Below are 7,907 nucleotides of genomic sequence, written 5' to 3'. Positions count from 1 at the left end.
TTCATGTTTGTTTAACACCAGCCCTCACCAGGTTTAATGGTTATATGTCCACTCTAGAACTTAAACTTAAATCTCAAAAATATTCTTTTCAAGGATAACTATTCAGTTTGAGAGGGTAGAGGAAACTGGGCAGTAGAAAAGATACTATGCTAGACTCTTTAATCATCTTAACTACAAATGGTACCAAGTGAAAAGTAAGAGAGGAAAGATGTTAAGTATCATGCTAGAGTAGTTGCCTATATTTAGGATCATAAAATAATATTGTCAAGACAGTGATTCACCATCTCTGACTGTTTCTCTGCACCTGCTTCCCTTCTGAAGTTCTACAGCACTAGCAGATCAAGAGTCAAATTGAAGTTAACTTCTAGGTAAGTCAGATGGTGAGTTAATGCTAATGGACCTTATCTTTAGCATAATGAACCTGGATAATCAAAACACTAGTAAGGAAGGCATCTTTTGCCTGGATTTTGTTTCCTTTCTGGCTACCCAGTACCTGAGCATTGGTCACGAAAACCCCAACACCACCAGTAAGTATGAGTTACTTTCAGCACAGGTGATACTGCCAGTGTGTCTGTCTACATTGGAGAGAAAAATGGGATTCTTCACTTGTATAGGAATGTTGTCTACCACATTCAGGGCATATTGAGTTACAAAATGAATGTTAAGTAAAATGTTGATCATTTCATAGAAGCAGAAAAGAAAATAGTCTCATAATTCCCCTTTTTGTTATTCCAAATCATTATTGATGATGTTGATAACATTTTTGAAAGTAAATATATTGCACCCAACTGATACCTGGAGTTATAACAATGTTGCTTAGCTGTAATTCCTTTAAAAATATTATGAACCATATGCTGCTGTCTCACCACAGGATTTCCAGATTTTTGCTTTATTTATGCATCCTAGAGTTCCCTCACAGATTTCTCACTTAATGAAAAATTCTCTGACACCTTATCCATTGAAAGATATTGATAAGCATGAAAATTAGAGTTCTCTCAAATGAAGTAGGAATATAATCTGTATATCTTAGAGATCTTAGCCCGTGTGTGTGTGTGTGTGTGTGTGTGTGTGTGTAATTCCAAAGGGAGAGGAAACTCTTATTTTAGTAACTAGAAAGTTTTTATAAACACAAAGGATTTAGAATCAGAAAACTGTATGTATAATTCTTCCTCTGGCACTTGCTAAATATACAGATTTGGGCAAGTCTCTGCCTTAATGGAAATAATAAATCTTAGAGAGTTGTTAAAAGAGAATTAAGTGGAAAAAAATGTATATGAAAGGCTGAATGCCTGACATCACATAGGTCTCCAAATTGATACATTTAAAACAAAAACAAAAAATTGACAGTTTAATATTATCTAGTATTCAGTGGCAAAGGTAGGAGAAAACCTCATCTGATGAATCACATTTTATGACAGGAATAGGAACACTTCAGACTACCTCATAATCTCTCCATTTTCCCCTATACCTATTTTTCAATCTCTCTGGTCTATCATCTTCCACCATCTTTAACTTGTTATCTATATCACAGAGAAAATAAATCTTCAGGAATTTTCCTGATGGCCTGATTTCCTGATGGCTTGCAATCCATTCACAGATTTTTATTTTGATACTTGTTTAATTTAGGTGGCCAATTTAGGAATTGATATAACAGAATGTTAACTGGCATCCATGCCCCTAGTCTGATCTCTCCAAATTCTACTTATCTAAAACCCAAGCTTTCTCCTGTGACCAGAATGGTATTTCACAATATAAATAAACCTAATCCTATCATTCTTTTAAAATATTTTCAATAATTGTCCATTGCAATATAGATACAGTCCAACCTCTTTGCATAATATGTAAAGACTTGTATGAAGCGTTTTTGACTCTTTCTTCATCTAGCACCATCTTTCCTTCATATTGGTAATGTGTTCAACTGCATGTGTGCAGTTGCCAGAATATGTTATACTTTTTTGCTTCCTCATCCCAGTGTCTCTTCATCCCTTTCACTCATTCCATCCACCTGTCCTCTACTTCTGGTCTCCATTTCAAACACTGGATTTCTTCTCCCTTCTTTTGTGTTGCCAAAGCCTCCTGCTGCTAGAGAATGTACAATGAATGGCTTAAATTCTTTTCCCTGTCCTCTAACAGACAACGGAGACTTGGAAGAGAAAAATAGTTTTGATACACATTTGGAGCTCAGTAAATATTTGCTGAAGTTGTAATGAGTTTGGGTTACTGTTAACACTTTCTTACCAGAGATTTGTGTTTTGGAGTTACTGTGCTTTTTAGTCCTTAAGAAAAATCTGGTGTAGAAGTTTATAAGGTTTCTCTTTGCTTCTACACAAATAGGAAAGAAAGTATAACTTAATACTTAAATTTCTCAAGATCCATTTCTTATACAAGTAGCAAATGCCTTACTGTTCATGTGACAATAACTCAATTTAGCAGTATCTAAATCATTGCTGAACAGAGTCAAACTTTTAAGCCAATTCAAGAATAGACATGTTGATATCAACTCTTTATGAATTCATATATAGTGAGGAAAATGGACTGCTTGGAAAAATTACAAATGTCTATGAGAGTCGAGTAGATTCAGCTTTAATGAGTTACTGTGTATAAGCACACTACAAAAAAAAAAAAACGGTTTGTGTAACTGCTTCATCGAATTGGAATTGTTTCAACATTAGATTCGGGACCTCTTTTAACATACAAATGATTTTGTTTTGTAATCTAATCAAAGTGTCTAAAATTCATCTTTAACTTTTTTTTTTAAGATTTTATTTATTTATCTGACAGTGAGAGATCTCAAGTAGGCAGAGAGGCAGGCAGAGAGAAGAGAGAGGAAGCAGGCTCCCAGTACTCTGAGATCATGACCTGAGCCGAAGGGAGAGGCTTAACCCACTGAGCCACACAGGTGCCCCCATCTTTGACATTTTTTATTACATTTTTTTTATCATGTTAATCACCATACATACATCATTAGTTTTTGATGTAGCATTCCAGGATTCATTGTTTGCATATAATACCCAGTGCTCCACGCAATACATGCTCTCCTTAATACCCTTCACCTGGATCACCCATCCCCTCCTCCCCAAAACCCTCAATTTGATTCCCAGAGTCCATAGTTTCTCATGGTTTGTCTCCCCCTCTGATTTCTTCCCCTTCGTTTTCCCCTCCTTCTCCTAATGTCCTCCATGCTTTTCTTTATCTTCCACAAAGAAGTGAAACCACATGATAATTGTCTCTCTGTTTGACTTATTTCACTTGGCATAATCTCCTCCAGTTCCAACCATGTTGATGCATATATTGGGTATTCATCCTTTCTGATGGCTGGGTAATATTCCATTGTATATATGGACCACATCTTTATCCTTTCATCTGTTGTATTTTGGCTCTTTCCACAGTTTCTCTATTGTGGCCATTGCTGCTATAAACATTGGGGTGCGTTTGGCCCTTCTTTTCACTACATCTGTATCTTTGTAGTAAATACCCAGTACTGCAATTGCTGGGTCATAGGATAGCTCTGTTTCTAAATTTTGAGGAACTTCCATACTGTTTTCCAAAGTGGCTGCACCAACTTGCATTCTCACCAACAGTGTAAGAGGGTTCCCCTTTCTCTACAATCTCTCCAACTGGTGTAAGGTGGTATCTCAATGTGGTTTTGATTTGAATCTCCCTGATGGCTCATGATGCATGAACCTTTTTTCATGTGTCTGTTAGCCATTTGTATGTCTTCATTGGAGAAATGTCTGTTCATGTCTTCTGCCCATTTTTTGGCTTGGTAATTTTGCTTTTGGGATGTTGAGTTTGAGAAGTTCTTTATAGATCGTGGATATCTGTAATATTACTTGCAAATATCTTCTCCCATTCCATGGGTTGCCTCTTTGTTTTGTTGACCGTTTCCTTTGCTGTGCAGAAGTTTTTTTTATCTTGAAGTCCCAGGAGTTCATTTTCACTTTGTTTCCTTTGCCTTTGGAGATGTGTTTTGGAAGAAGTTGCTGTGGCTGATTCTGAAAAGGATTTTGATGGATTCCTGTCTCACAATGAGCTCTTTCATCCATTTAGAATTTATCTTTGTGTATGGTGTAAAAGAATGGTTGAGTTTCATTCTACTTTATGTAGCTCTACAATTTTCCCAGCTCCATTTATTTAAAGGACTGTTTTCCCCACCCCCACTGGATATTTTTTCCTGCTTTGTCAAAGATTATTTGATTATAAAGTTGAGGGTCCAGATCTGGGCTCTCTATTTTGTTCCATTGATCTATGTGTCAGTGACATTTGTTTTTTAAATTTGTGAATAAAACTTCATTTCATGTATATGCAGGTGTATGTATGTAAACTGCATATATGCAGTGTATTTTATATGTCATAAACATTAATATTAAAAATTAATTTGAAAGATTTTAGTGGATCTGATAATTTAACAGTAAATTAAGTATGCTGCAAAAGATGCTGATGGAGGAATAAAATGTAAATTGTCAAGAACAAATATTAAGTCATTCATCAAGTTGAAAGATCATCAAAAAAGAACACAATTTAACACTTGTATCAACTGGGACACAATTTAGGAGTAAGAGATGGAAAATATAACCAATAGTAACTTAAAAGTATAGTTGCAATATCCCTCCTCCCACAACAAATTCAAAAGAAGCTGAATGTTTAAATTAATTCTACGTCAACTAAGTCAGTATCAGGTTTCCTTTGTCTTTCCTTTGTAATAACATGATCACTTCAAGCTGCAGGCAGCACATTCATCTTAAAGATCAAAATAAAGTGATAAGAATAGAGCTCTGACATTTGGCTCTTTAACTGAAAGAGTGAAATCTTCCAGAGCATCCTCAGCTGTTCTGAACTATCTTATTGACCATAACTATTTCTCAGGCCACAGTTGGCTGCCAAGGAGATAGGAAGGTATTTGCATATCCAAGCCTGTATAAAAAAAAAAAAAAAGCCAAGAGAGAGAGGGGGACATATGGATGATGTTTTATCCATTGTTGGATGATTCGGTGACTGCAAATCATGTATCTTGTTTAACACCTCACTTCCAGAAAAGGCAAATTATCTGGTTTGTATAAACAAGGATGGGGACAAGAACATCATTTAATTATTTTGATATTGCCTATCCTATAATTTTTTATAGGAACATGTTTCATGTCCTTTTCCTAAAATCACATACATAAGTCCTTTGTAAGAATTGTAGGTTTCTACTAAAGTCATATTTGATCAGATCAGTTTGAAGGTGGTTTTCTTCCACCCAGCAAACATTCTTTCTTTTTCGAAAGCATGTCTCTCTAACCTTTTAGCACAGTTGCACTATTTCAGCCTCCCTTGCATTATTGCCTAGATTTTGCATGTTAGAACTATGTTACCCAAGATATAAAAATATCTTGGTAAATTAAAAAAACTGATGGAGACTATTGATCAGATGAGGAACACAGAGAGGCAGCATATAAGTAAGACTTGCTAGGAGACCACTCACTGGGGAAACAGAATAAGGAGCAGGTATATGATCCCCTCCTCTACCATGGGCTATTGCACTCTGGGATGATTCACAGAAATCTGGATGGGCTTAATATCCAACTCTAGATGCCAGGGAGGTGTTTTGTTTTGTTTTGTTTGTTGAAGTATAATTAACATACATTGTTATATTAGCTTCAGGTATACAACATAATCACTCAGCAATTCTATACTACAAGTACAGTCACCAACGGTCACAGAAAAATATTATTAAGATATTATTTACTATATTTTTATGTGTACTTTTCATCCCATCACTGACTAATTTTATAACTGGAAGTTTGTACCTCTTCATCATTATTTCACCCATTCCTCTTCCCCTCCCCCAACAACCACCTGTTTGATCTCTGTATTAGGAGAGGTATTTTTTGTTTTCATTTGTTTTGTTTTTTAGATTTCACATGTAAGAGAAATCTTATGGTGTTTGTCTTGTCTTTTTGTGACTTCTTTCACTTCGCATAACATTCTTTAGGTCTACTCACCTTGTTGCAAGTGACAAGATTTCATTATTTTATGGCCGAATAATATATACTGCATATTCCTTACCCATTCATCCATCAGTGGACAGTTGGGTTGCTTCCAGATCTTGGATATTACATATAATGCTGCAGTTAACATAGAGGTTCATATATCTTTTCAAATTAGTGTTTTCATATTCTTTGAGTAAATACTCAGTAGTGGAATTACTGAATCGTGTGGTGTTTCTATTTTTAATTCTTTGAGGAACTCCCATTCTGGTTTCCACAATGACTGTGCCAATTTATATTCCCACTCATAGTGGGCAAAGGTTCCTTTTTCTTCATATCCTCACCAACATCTGGTATTTCTTTTCTTTTTGATGAAAGCCATTCTATCTCATGGGGTTTTATGAGGTGATATTTTGTGGGTTTTTTTTTTTTTAAGATTTTATTTATTTTTTATTTGACAGACAGAGATCACAAGTAGGCAGAGAGGCAGGCAGAGAGAGAGGGGGAAAAGCAGGCTCCTTGCTAAGCAGAGAGCCGGATGCGAGGATTGATCCCAGGACCCCAGGATCATGACCTGAGCCAAAGGCAGAGGATTTAACCCATTGAGCCATCCAAGCACCCCAGATATCGCATGGTTTTGATTTATGTTTCCTTGATGATTAGTGACATTGAGCATCTTTTCATGTATATGTTGGACATCTGGATATCTTCTTTTAAAAAATGAGCAGAGCAGGTTCTCTGCTCATTTTTTAAAAATTTTTTGTTGGTGTCAACTGTTACAAGTTCTTTTTATTTTTTTAGGATATTAACCCCTTATTGGATACATCATTTGCAAATATCGTTTCCCATTCACTAGATTGCCTTTTGGTTTTCTGATGGTTTCCTTTGCTGTGCAAAAGCTTTTTATTTTAGTTGAGTCCCAAAAGTTTATTTTTGCTTTTCTCTTGCCTTAGGAGACATATTTGAAAAAGATGTTGCAAAAGCCAGTGTCCAAGAAATTATTGCCTGTCTTTTCTTCTAGAAGTTTTATAATCTCAGATCTTAAATTTAGATCTTTAATCCATTCTGAGTTCATCTTTGGGTGTGGAAGAAAGTGGTCCAATTTCATTCTTTTGCATGTAGCTCTCAACTTTTCACAACACCATTTCCCCCATTGTTTATTCTTGCCTATGTCATAGATTAATTGACCACATTAGCGTGGGTTTATTTCCTATGTCTCTATCCACTCCCATTAATCTGTGGGTCTTTGTGTGTGTGTGTGTGTGTGTGTGTGTGTGTGTGTGTGTGTGTGCACTAGTATCATACTGTTTTGACTCCTACAGCTTTTTATATTTTGAAATCTGGAATTGTGAAACTTCCAGCTTTGTTCTGCTTTCTCAAGATTGCTTTGGATATCTGGGGTCTTTTGTGGTTCCACACAAAGTATAGGATTATTTATTCTGGTTTTGTGAAAACTACTGTTGGTATTTTGGTAGGGATTGAATTATTGCATTGATTCTGTAGATTGCTTTGGTTTCAGTATTCATCCATGAGCATGGAATATTTTTCCATTTGTGTCATCTTTAATTTCTTTCATTAGTGTCTTACGGTATTCAGAGTACAGATCTTTCGCATCTTTGGTTAAGTTTATTCTTAGGTATTTTCTTTTTGATACAATTGTAAATGAGATTGTTAATTTCTTTTTTTGCTACTTCATTATTAGTGTAGAGAAATGAAATGGATTTCTGTATATAAATTTTAAGTCCTTTGACTTTACCAAATTCATTTATCAGTTCTAGTAGACTTTTGGTGAAATCTCTTGAGTTTTCTATATTATAGTATCATGTGATCTGCAAACAGTTAAAGCAATTTTATTTCTAACTTACCAATTTGGATGTCTTTCTGTTTTTTCTTTTTTTTGGTCTGCTGCTGCAATTAGGGCTTCCACTATTATGTTGA

This window comes from Mustela erminea, chromosome 15 (assembly GCF_009829155.1).
Source record: "Mustela erminea isolate mMusErm1 chromosome 15, mMusErm1.Pri, whole genome shotgun sequence".
Classification (NCBI taxonomy): Eukaryota; Metazoa; Chordata; class Mammalia; order Carnivora; family Mustelidae; genus Mustela; species Mustela erminea.
Note: the sequence above shows the minus strand (reverse complement) of the source record.